The 11,608-nt window shown below is 37.1% G+C and overlaps 1 protein-coding gene across 1 annotated transcript in view; it reads left to right on the top strand.

The window, feature by feature from the left end:
• The first annotated feature begins 207 nt into the window (after positions 1-207).
• NUP93 (nucleoporin 93) overlaps positions 208-11,608 on the top strand; it is a 112,395-nt gene continuing 100,994 nt past the window's right edge. The window contains exon 1 of the mRNA XM_044664134.1: positions 208-276. The gene's annotated coding sequence lies outside the window, so the exon portion shown is untranslated. The remainder of the gene's footprint in view (positions 277-11,608) is intronic.

Here is an 11,608-nt window from a genome sequence, read left to right as displayed (position 1 = left end):
CTTGACGTGAAGACCAGCCAGTTCCCGGCCTGCTTTACTGGGCTCTTCAGGCGTGGCTCTTGGCTGCGCGTGTTCCTTGTACCCAAGCGCCCTCTGCCAATAAAGTTAATTTGGCGGAGAGTGCCGCGCGGAGGCTGCTGGGGAAGGCACCTCTCCGCCAATCAGGAAGCTCTGGCGAGCGGCGCGAGAACCTCCGAGTCCTCCTGCCTCGTTCCTGCTCCTCCTCCTAGCCGGCACCGGCTGCCGCGGCGTTGGTAGCGGCGGCTCCTGGGCCAGGTAAGCAAGCCCTCGCCGCCCCGCCCTCCTTCCCGGGCCGTCAACGGCGCTTCCCCTAGGCAGTGTTCACACCTTGTGTCCCCCGGAAACTGCAGCCCTGTGGTGTCTGTCCCGCGCCCCCGGCCTTGGTGGGGCAGCACCCGTCCGCTTTCGGAACTACTCGCCCCAGGGGCTGGGCTCCGGCTCGGGTCGTGCTGGACAACTCTACCTCTCAGTCTCCTTCCGGGCCCAGTTGGAGTCCCGTATCGGCGCCCTTCCCTCCTGCCTTTCTGTTGGGTCCCTCGTAGAGCCCCCGAGATACTGCAGAACACTCCAGGAGAGCGCCCGCCGCCCTAGTACGGTGGCCCACGGGTCCCCTTCTGTCACTCAGGCCTCTTCCCCACCCCAACCCTGCCGTGGTCCAATTTCCTAGCAGCCTATGCTCCCTGTGCCCCTCTAGGGCTACCTCGCCTTCCTTCCCCTACAAAGAAAGACTCCCTGTGGGTTAGGCACGGAAAGTTTCAAGATTGCCAGCGTCTTTGCCATCCCATCTCTTCTTCCTCTTGATACACCTGGTGAAAAGAATAGGCGGCTACTGTCTGAAATGTTATGTGTTCATTCCAAGAATCACAGAAACTAAATCTGGAAGCTACATTAGAGGCAATCTAGACATTGGGTCATAGTGTCGAAAGGGACCTCCGAGGTCATCTAGATTAACGACTTCATTTAACAAATGAGAACATTCATATCGAGGTTCTTAATGTCACAAGGAATAAGAGGCCTAGGGGAGTGAGAGTGAGGAGTATGCCTAGGTTGCAAGCCAGGATGACTGGGAGAATAGTGGTACCCACGACAGTAATAGGAAGTTGAGAAGAGAGGAAGGTTTTGGAGGGAAGGTGATGAATTCTGATTTGGATATGTTGAATTTGAGATGTCCATTGGACATGCAATTTGAGATATCTAGAAGGCAGTTGGTGAGGTGGCTCAAGCTCAGGAGAGAGATTTGGGCTAGATATATAGATCTCAGAATTATCTGTGTAGAGATGATAATTGAACCAATAGGGGCTGATGAGATCACCAAATAAGATAATTTTTGGAGTAGAGGTTCTTAACCTTTTCTGGGTCATGGATCCCTTTGCCCTCCTAAACTCTGTGAACCTGTTGCCAGAATTTTTTAAAAATTCATAATTGAAAAAATGCTAAATTTCAGGTGGAGATTAGTGAAAACACAATGATTTTTTTCCTTATCCAAGTTCATGTATACCTTGAAATCTACACAAGTCCTTGAATGCTACATTAAGAACCCAGGTGTAGAGGGAAAAGAGAAGAGGATACAAGACATATCCATAATTAGTGGTGTGGTCAGGATGAAGAAAGGAAAACATGTTGTAGAAATGACACTCATACAGGAATAAGTACAACTGTGTTATATTCCTGGTTTGAGGAGCAACTTGCTCTGTGTTAAGCAAATCACTTAACATCTTTGAGCCTCAGTTTGCTCATCTGTAAAATAGGGGGTTATAATAACTGTCCTATTTAGAGTACTGAGTTTGTGATGGTTAAGATAAATAGTTGAGTTAAAGCTTGATATTAACATGTAAAGTATAGTTAGTGGGGTTTTTTGTTTTTGTATTTGCATATTGGCCTTTCCATGAAAATAAGTTCACATTTGTGTTATCCAATATATTGAGTAATAGAATGTAAGGCTATGGCTTGTCTCCTTTTTGTTTTTATATCTTTAGTGGCTGGCATTTATTAGGCACTTATAGATGCTTCTCAATTGATTGAGTTCAAAATAAAAAATCGACAGCTCCCTGTCTTAAGGATTCCTTGGTGACATTTTTTTTTTTAAAGTGTCTTGGGGGATATTTAGAAGGCTTAGTGGATAGAGAGCCAGGCCTGGAAACAGAGGTCCTTCATTCAAATCTTACCTCAGTCATTTCCTCGCTGTGTGACTTGGGCAAGTCACTCAATCCCAATTGCCTACCCCTTACTCCTCATCTGCCTTGGAACTGTATTAATTCTAAGACAGAAGGTAAGGGCTAAAAAATGTTGGGCCTTTGTGTTTGTCACACTTCATATATCAAGTAATAGATAATTTTAGCTAAAACACTGAGATTTACAAAGTGCTTGATATACTTTATCTCATTTTTATCATCAACAATAATCCTTTGAAGTAGGCAGTAACAATATTGAGATGAGTGACCTGAACATATTCTAAATTAAATGAGTATCAGTCAGCAGTGAGGATTGATGCAATGTGGCAACTGATTGGACAAGTAGAGTGAAGAAGAATGAGGAGCAGAGGCCCTCAGGCTCCAATCAGATCTCAATATTATTCTTACATATTATGTATTATTGCCTCTTTTCTTTTGTTCCTACTTCTTCACTGACTTAGCCAAACTTCTTATTGATTGCATTTCTTAGCATTATTGGGCACTTGGGGTGAAAAGGAATACAGTCAAAATGTAACAAGTCCCTTAACCTAGATTACACCTTAAGGAGATAAGAGACATTCATTCAACAAGAATTTGTCAATTACCTGCTATTTTTGTTGAATTGATTATGTGTGATATAGTGTTGGGTGCTATAGAGAATGCAAATAAAAACAAACCAGTCACTTGAGTGACTGTGAGATAAGTATGAACTAAATGGGACACACTGTAAGTCCTTTAGGTGATCAGATGAAGGAAAATGATTGTGAAATGGAGTAGTCAAGGAAAGATATATGAGGAAACTGCAACTTGAGATGCATTTTAGAAGATGTTCATGTATCAGAGGAGAGGTATTGGGTATTTAGGGTAGATATGAACAAAGCACCATGCACCTTTTAATTGGCTGTTCTGTATGCCCATAATGTGTTCTTTCATTCCTGGCTTCCCTCAAGAGTCAGCTCTGATCTTACCTTCTGCAATGTCTTTTTTCATATTGTTCTTTACCCCCATCCATTTACATTGTATATGTCTTTTATGAACAATTACTTCCCTATTAAAATGAGCTTCTTGAAGTACAGGGACTGTGTATATTTATCACTTAGTACCTGGCATTTAATAATACTTGAATGCTTTTTGATGGTGGCTGGTTAAACAGTCCTGAGAACTGCTTGGAGCTGGAAAGTATCTACTCCTTACTGTCTTTCACCCCATAGATGTGATCAGATGCAGAATCTTGTCCTTTTTACCTCTATAACATCTCATATCCATTACTTTCTCCTAACATTCTCCCCACCCCCATTCCCCATTAGAGCCTTGATTCAGGTTCTCATCACCTCTGTCTTATACGATTGTAGTGACTCCTAATTTTTCTCCCTTCCTCAAGTCTCTGCCTGCTCCAGGGGCTGATGACATAGTTCCATATCTGGAGAAAGTCAGTGTCTGGTACCCATAGCCTAATTGTCCATTTAAATGTCTTAACTTTTCATTCTTATTTCCTCCTACTAATTACTTCCTAATAAAAACTAAAACAGTCCTTGTCGTCGAGGCGCTTGTAGTCTATCAGGGAAATATCAGATACATAAATATATACAAAATACAAAGCCATTTTTAAGAGGTCACTAACAGCCGGGGAAATCAGGAAAGACATCATGGAGAGTTGGACATTTTATTTTAATTTCTGGAAAAATAGGTCGAGGCATGAGTTGAAGCACATTCTTAGACCCATACTTGAACTGTTGAGACAGGTGCTTAGGGAAGCGATCTAGATAGATTTGAGAGGTGTTTATCTAGAATTGATAGCTAAAACTGTGAGGATAGATGAGATTTCAAAGTGAGAGAATATAGAGAAAAGAGTGGAAGGTTAAGGATTTATACCTTATGACATTATACAGGCCAGAAGGTAGAAGAGACGTACTACCAGTTAAACTATCTTTTGTTCATTATATGCCAGGCATTATGCTATGTGTAAATGAATTAGAGGAGAAATTAGTCATAGTATCATAGGTTTAGAGATGAAAGAAATCTGGACGGTCATCAAATCCAGTGATTCTTTGCCTTTTTTGTGTCATGGACCCCATTGGCTATCCAATGTTCTCCTCAAAGTAATGTTTTTAATGCATTAAATTAAAAACAAAAAAATTAAAGGAAATATTATAATTTTTTAAATTAAGATAAAGAACCCCTGGTTCATTCTAATACCATCATTTTATAGCCAAGAAAACTCAGGTGCAGAGAGTTGAAATGACTTGCACAAACTGACACAAATATTATGTGTCAGAGTCAGAATTTGATCCCAGATTCTAGACTCCAAATCTAGTGTTCTTTCCGCTATACTATATACCATGTTTATTGTTGGATGAAGTTGGTGAAGTTGACTTGGAAAGAGGCTGGTTTAATCAGGTATCAATTATTGAGGACCTAGACTGAGGATTTTAAGAGAGATCTTTTGAAGAAAAAAAAAAAGGATAAAATATGTGTATGAGGTATGAAATATAGCCCAGGCCCTAATTATTACCTCCCTATCCTATTGCAGTAACCTCCTAAACATCTTGCTCCCAGCCCATCTTTCAGCCTTGTTGGCAGGATAATTTTTCTTACTCAGAAGTTGCTAAAAAGAAATCTGAAGTAAATTCATATTGTTCCATGAATAAAATTCAAAGTTCTTTGTTTAGTATTTAAAGTCCTTCACAGTTTTGGAGAGTCTGCTTGAGGGTCCATGTATTTCAGGTTAAGAATCCCTGCTTTAAGATAAAATACAGCTTTCTGTTCTGCATTCAAAGCCCTTTACAATATAGCTTCATCCTTTTGCTAGACTGACTGTACATGTTGCTTTCCTATACAAGCCTACATTCAAACTAAATTGTCCTATTTGCTGTGGTTCTTCACATCTGACACTCCACATTCCGTTGGAGTGCCTTTTGCATAGCCTGTCCTCCATGTCAGAAATATTAAAAAACAAACAAACCAACAACTCATGAACTTCAAGCTAAGAACCCTTATTCCAAAATAATCAGGAGAAATATATGATTAACATAAGATCCTAGGACTTTAAGAGTTCAAACAGTCCCCGAGAACTCCCATAACCTAAAAGAGAAAAGGAGTTTGAGAAAGGGGAACTGATTTTAGTGGAAGAGAATTTTGGCTTAGGTCATATTGAGTTGGATGTGATAGTGTCTAAATAAAAATATCCATTGATTGACTACTACTAGTATGAAGAGAAGACTAGAAGTGTAGATTTTTGAAATATCAGTATCTCATTTACAATAAAGGTATTGGAAAGGATGAGCTCTCTTAGAGAGAGGTGTTAGAGAAGAGAGATTTGTAGATTCTTTTAGAAGAGGCTTTTAAAAATATAGTATTCAGTGGAGGAAGAAGATTGTATTTATTCATATACTTATGGTAGTCTTATAAATTGTGTCCAAAAAGAATCATAGAACTTATCGTTCTTGTGGTGTATTATTATGTATTACATGTAATATAGTTCTTTGTTTTCTTTAAACATCTATATACTGAATAATTATTAGAGCCAATTTTGCCTTATGTCTTAGACTAGTGATGGGCAAATTACAGCGGCAGACCAGATGTGACCCCCTGAAATGTTCTATCCAGCAGAGGGACATTATTCCTAATCTGACGAATACAATGAGTAGGATACAATACAATGAAACTTCAAAAGAGTTGCCTTAGAAACAGACTTAACAGATGAGCATTTCTTTTCCTTTGGCCCCCTCTTTAAAAAGTTTGCCCATCACTGTCTTAGACCATAAAGAGTTGTCCAACAACAATTCTAATTTCTATTCTTTTCAACCTTTCCTCCTTACCTCACCTTTGGAGTTTGGAGATAATAATTGCCTACCAAAAAAACAGTTTTCTCTTTATATACTATATGACAGTGGACACCTATAGTAGAAAGATGAATGACTAGGTCCCCAGTCATGGTTTATCAATATTTAGAAGACTTCAGAGGATAATTTAAAATTTTCTGGTAAAATGAAGAAGATTTTTTCTTTTTAACTAACCTTTTCCTCAGAATTCATTAGTATCTTCACTGTATAATTACTTTTTAATTTGATCCCTAAAAAGTGTCAATCTTTCACCCAAAAATGAAGTTGTGAATTTCTCCTTTGCCATTACATTTTCTACATGGAAATATGTGTTACTTGAAACTCATATTTGTTCATTAAAATAATGATAAAAGCAATCTGTCTCTAATGAGTGTTATAAATTACATCCTGGAAAGAAATCTAAGCATAGAGAAGACCTGGATTTACATATGAGCTCTGCTACTCTGGTTGGTGATAGTGGAGCAAGCAGCTTTCTGGGTCTTTCTTCAAGTGGAACATGAAAGAGTTGTACTGGCTTGATCTAAGTCCCTTCTTGTATTCGTAATATATGAATAATTATGATAATTCTAATTCATTATATCATAGATTTACTATAGACAAGATTTTTGAAATACCAAGTAAATCCATAAGATAGGGAGTAGTGTATCTGTGATGCTCAAAGGAATTGATAGATGCAAAATGCTTTGCAAATCTTAAAATGCTCTCTAAACATCAGCTATTATATAAATAGTATTGTTATATAAATAATTATATGTAAATATACAATACATATAAATAATATTAACTGTTACTAAATCAGCAAAAATATTTGTATGTGATTTTTTCATTTAGAACTTTTTTCTACCAAGCAAGGGAAAAACTTTGTGAAAATGATGAAATAGTTAATAATTCTTCTACTGACAGCATCTCAAACATTCTACCTATTGTGCATATGTTGGGATGTAGAGATGATTTTGGGGGGAGGGATGAGATACAGAGTTAATTCAGATAGTTAATAATGAGTTTATGTTTATATATATACATATATATGCACATATATATATATAGGGAATCCTTCAACAAGATTTATATAGTGCACTCAGTTGAGAGCAGTTTGTTCTTTTTCCTATTTTTTGTTTTCTCTTAAGGTCCTTTGAATTTTTATATTTTGACTGTAGAGAATAAGAAGGAAAGGAAATTATTTCATGTAATATATTATGTCACCGAGTGTTTGCAAATAATCTTAGAAATCACTTTCAAGATTTTCTTATTGGGATTAAAGAGCTATCCCTCTTAAACAGAAAACATTCCCTTTAATCACTGAAAGTCAGAAGGTCAGAAGATCATTTACATAACTAGTATCCAATGAAGCCTATCTTCAAATAAACTGTATAAACCCTCACTTTAAATATTTTTTTGTTTTTAGCCAAGTAAAAAGGCTTCTAGGTTACTATTAGTTGGAATGGTTGTGAAACTTTTTAATAGTTTCTTTTGCTTTATTTCCTGACAATGATGGTGGTAACTTTTGGGGCTAGTTTCTTTCCGTTAGATGTAATGTAGAGATTGTAACCTTTAGCTCATATGCCATAATCATTTATGGGATGCTGTAAACCATATGGTATTGAAAGTAGCAATTTTCAAGTTTTGGAGATCATCTGCTTGGGCCTGTTTTTGTTAGCTGGAGGCTGGGCATGGAAACTTAAGCAGAATATCTCTTGTGTAGCTTTCTTTAAAACAATGAAGCATCAGTGAAAAGCATTACAATTAAATTGTTAATACAAAATACAGAAAAATTAATCTTTTCATTTAATAACCATTAATACTGTAAAAGATTTGTCCTTAAGCTAACTGGAGGACTGGAGTTTTGCTGGGAATTGCACATTAGGAACTACTGATTTAAAAAAAAACTAAGTATACTCATCAATTTGAATATTTAAATTTCAAGTCTTGTGGCCTGATTAAATATTGAATATAGCTGTATTCAGAAAGTAGAAATGATTACAGTTTTTGTAATTAAGTCTTGTTAAAATCAAGTGATGATTTAAAATAATTTCTAATGAAGGAATTTGACCTTTTTGCACCTTTATCTTTAATTCCATTTATTTGACACCTGAAATATAGGAATATCTCTTATAAAAATATTGAAGCCTCATAAAATCTTTGAGTTTTATTTAATATGGAATGTTAATATAAAGTACCAGCCAATGGCATTGGCATTATTTAACAAGGCTGGCCTCAGTGTAGAATTGGTTATGTAGATGGCAGTATGAATTTTCCTAAATTCATCTTTCCCTTACTTATGAACTCAGTCTTCTAACTTAAATGCAGAAATCTAGAAACCTAGAATGCTCTTCCTGCTTTTCAGAGTTCCCACTTTCAACAGCAATAATCTCATACTACAGATTTTTTTTTTTAAATTGAGCTCTTGCTATGTACAAAGCACTGTAACTACAATGAAAAACATGAAACAGCCCCTGCCCTCAGGTTGAATAGTTTGTTTTTTTAAACTCTTACTTTCCATCTTAGAATCAGCACTGTGTTTTGGTTCCAAGTCAAAAGAATGGTAAGGGTTAGGCTATAGGGGTTAGACTTGTCTGGGGTTACATAGCTAGGATGTGTCTCAGGTTATATTTGAACTCAGGGTCTCTCATCCCTAGCCTGGCCCTCAATCCACTGAGCCATCTACCTGCCCCTATTCTCCTGCATTTTTGAAGAGGATAGTACTGACTGTTTATAATTTTTATGCACCTGTGCCTGGAAAGCTTAGTACAACCTGGAACACATGAGAAATTTGCTTTCGATCCCATTCCTTGCACAAGTTCAGCCCAAATTCTGTCAGTAAACAAAAGCTTGATTTAATTTTTTCCTAAATATTTTCATTTTCTCATTTGGAAAAAGAGCAGTGATTTTAAAAAAATAATCCAAGTTTTGGGGGCAGCTGGGTAGCTCAGTAGATTGAGAGCCAGGCCTAGAGATGGGAGGTCCTGGTTCAAATCTGGCATCAGACACTTCCTAGCTGTGAGACCCTGGGCAAGTCACTTAACCCCCATTGCTTAGCCCTTACCACTCTTCTGCCTTGGAGCCAATTCACAGTATTGACTCCAAGACGCAAGGTAAGGGTTTTAAAAAAAAAATAATCAAGTTTAGTTTATTGGGTTAAGATTGACTTTGTTTAATCCTTGCATTTTTAAAGACTTCATTTCCATTTCTTATTTCATGAAGTAGATTGAAATTATATTTTGAATCATAGACAAGCAGGACAGCTTTGAAAGCAACAGCTTGAATTTATTATATAAATAAAAAGAAAAGCAAGCTGAACATTATAGAGGTCTGCAGTTTCATTTACAATTCCTTTTTTTTTTTTTGGTTCTACTGTGTATATGTTAATGCCCATTTGGCTTAGTGTTATGCAGAATACTTTTTTAAAATTGCCTTTTGATAATTAATGGAATCAACTTTACCTATAGCAATGCTGGTATTAATGCTGTAGCTTAAATATAGACCTGGGAGTGCTAACAAAACCTTATAAGACTTTTGAAACTTCAGATTTAATTATAGGACAGACCAAATCACATTTCTCATATATAGTATTTTATAGAGGTTTTTTCCTATGTAGCCTCAATGCATGTTATAACCACAAGTGGCATGTAAGCTCATTGAAGACAAGAACAGTCAGTGCCTGGCAAATAATGGGCATTTAATAGAGGCTTGTTGAATTGAATTCTAATAAGGAAACAACTAATAAGAGTTGTTAAAATTTTTCTCCATCATGAGTTATAATATAGTTTTCCTTTCTTATACTGGGTATTCATTATTTTGGTTTTAGATTTTGTATAATCTGAATTATACAGTATATTTGTATAGGTGACCTAATTAGAGAGCAAAGAACTAGATTCACTAGTTTGATATGAATTCATGCCCTACAAAGAGCCATTGATTCAGAAATATTCAAGATGAGTTATTAGTTTGTAAGAAGACTGTTTGCTGTGGTCTGTACATGGAAAGGTAGTAGGGGTGGTAAGGTGCCCATACATGCATGTGCATAAGAAGCCTTTGATAAAGGAAGACAGTTCATAAATAAAAGTGGAAGCTCTCCAGTGTAATCTTATCAGCATCCTGTTATGGTCAAAATACATCCATAATTAATTTTCTTATGATTCATTCATATTAAGTCAACTGGTTGCTTTACTCAAATCCACCAGAGTGCAGATTTGCATGGGTTGGCTAGTTAAAAGTTTCTGGCAGCGTCATGACAAAAGGGTCTAATACAATTACCTTTTTTAGCAAAATATATTTGAAAAGTAGAATATTTTAACTTATTATGTTCTTCAGTTTGTATATTCATGAAAACAAATGCTCTACTGTCTAGACTTTTATTATTCATCCTGGTAGTAGGAGTTAGAGACAGTTGTATAACTAAGTGTACATGCTGTTTCCTCAGAGCTTTCTCTACAAAATGGAATAAAGTGGCAATGATATTTGCTACTTCTCTTTCCCTTTTCAGGGAAAATTTCATGCTTCTACTCTTCACTATTGAAGTTAGTAGAATGTGTGTGCTAATGAAACTGTATTCAGAGGGTTAAAAAAAATGTTATATATACCTGTAATGAGTTTTGCAAACCTTTAAGCCCTATAAGGATGTTAACTATTATTGTTATATGAAAGTGGAAATAATTACATATCCATAAGTTATTCTCTTGCCATTTCTATCTCTGCAACATCCGTAGTATCTGTTCCCCTTTTATCTGCTCATAGGACCACCACCCTAGTTCATATTCTCTACCTTTCTTTTGGATGACTGTAGTAGAGCCTCATACATGCATGTCTCTCTCTTCTCCAATATGTCCTCCATACTGTTGCAGAAGTGACTTTCCTAAAGCATTGGTCAATCATCTCAGTGCCCTATGACAGTGGTGATGGTGAACCTTTTAGAGAGGGCAGGTGATGTCCTCAAGCACATGTGAAGAGGGGGAGGGGAACAGCCCAGCCCCATGTCCCTCTGGCTTTCTAGTAATGAACTGTGGTAATCTTTGTGCTGGAGTAGTGATGGGCATGCCCACAGAGAGGACTCTGAGTGTCTCCTCTGGCACACATGCCATAGATTCGCCATCATGACCTTAGGGTCTCAAAAACTCAAGTGGCTTCCTATATGAAGGCCTTCGTAATTAGGCTCAGCTTAGCTTTCTAGACTTATTGTATACATTACTCTCCTTCATATATGCTAGCCTGGCTTTCTTGCAGTTTTTTCTGCATGACCCTGCATATCACATTTCACTGCTTTCTGTACTAGCTTTACTCCTTGTGAAGGTCCTTTTAGCTAATATCACAGTACCTGCAGTGCCCCTTTCCTCTACATTTCTCCTACTTCCCATCATCTGATTTACCCCTGTAATTTCTGTACTCTTGGTACTTCTAGCATTTTTCTCTGTCCTACAGCTGTATTGTCTTTTACTGAAATTTTCTCCAATTAGAGTATGAGCTCCCTAAGAACAGGAATGGTCTCACTTCTCAGTTTATATTTCTAACTCTTAGAAATGTACTTGACACATGGTAAATTCTTAATAAGTGCTTTTTTCTTTCATTCATTCTATCCTG

This window comes from Gracilinanus agilis, chromosome 2 (genome assembly GCF_016433145.1).
Source record: "Gracilinanus agilis isolate LMUSP501 chromosome 2, AgileGrace, whole genome shotgun sequence".
NCBI classification, from domain to species: Eukaryota; Metazoa; Chordata; class Mammalia; order Didelphimorphia; family Didelphidae; genus Gracilinanus; species Gracilinanus agilis.
The sequence above is the reverse complement of the archived record's forward strand: the minus strand, read 5'-3'. Positions and strand labels throughout refer to the sequence as shown.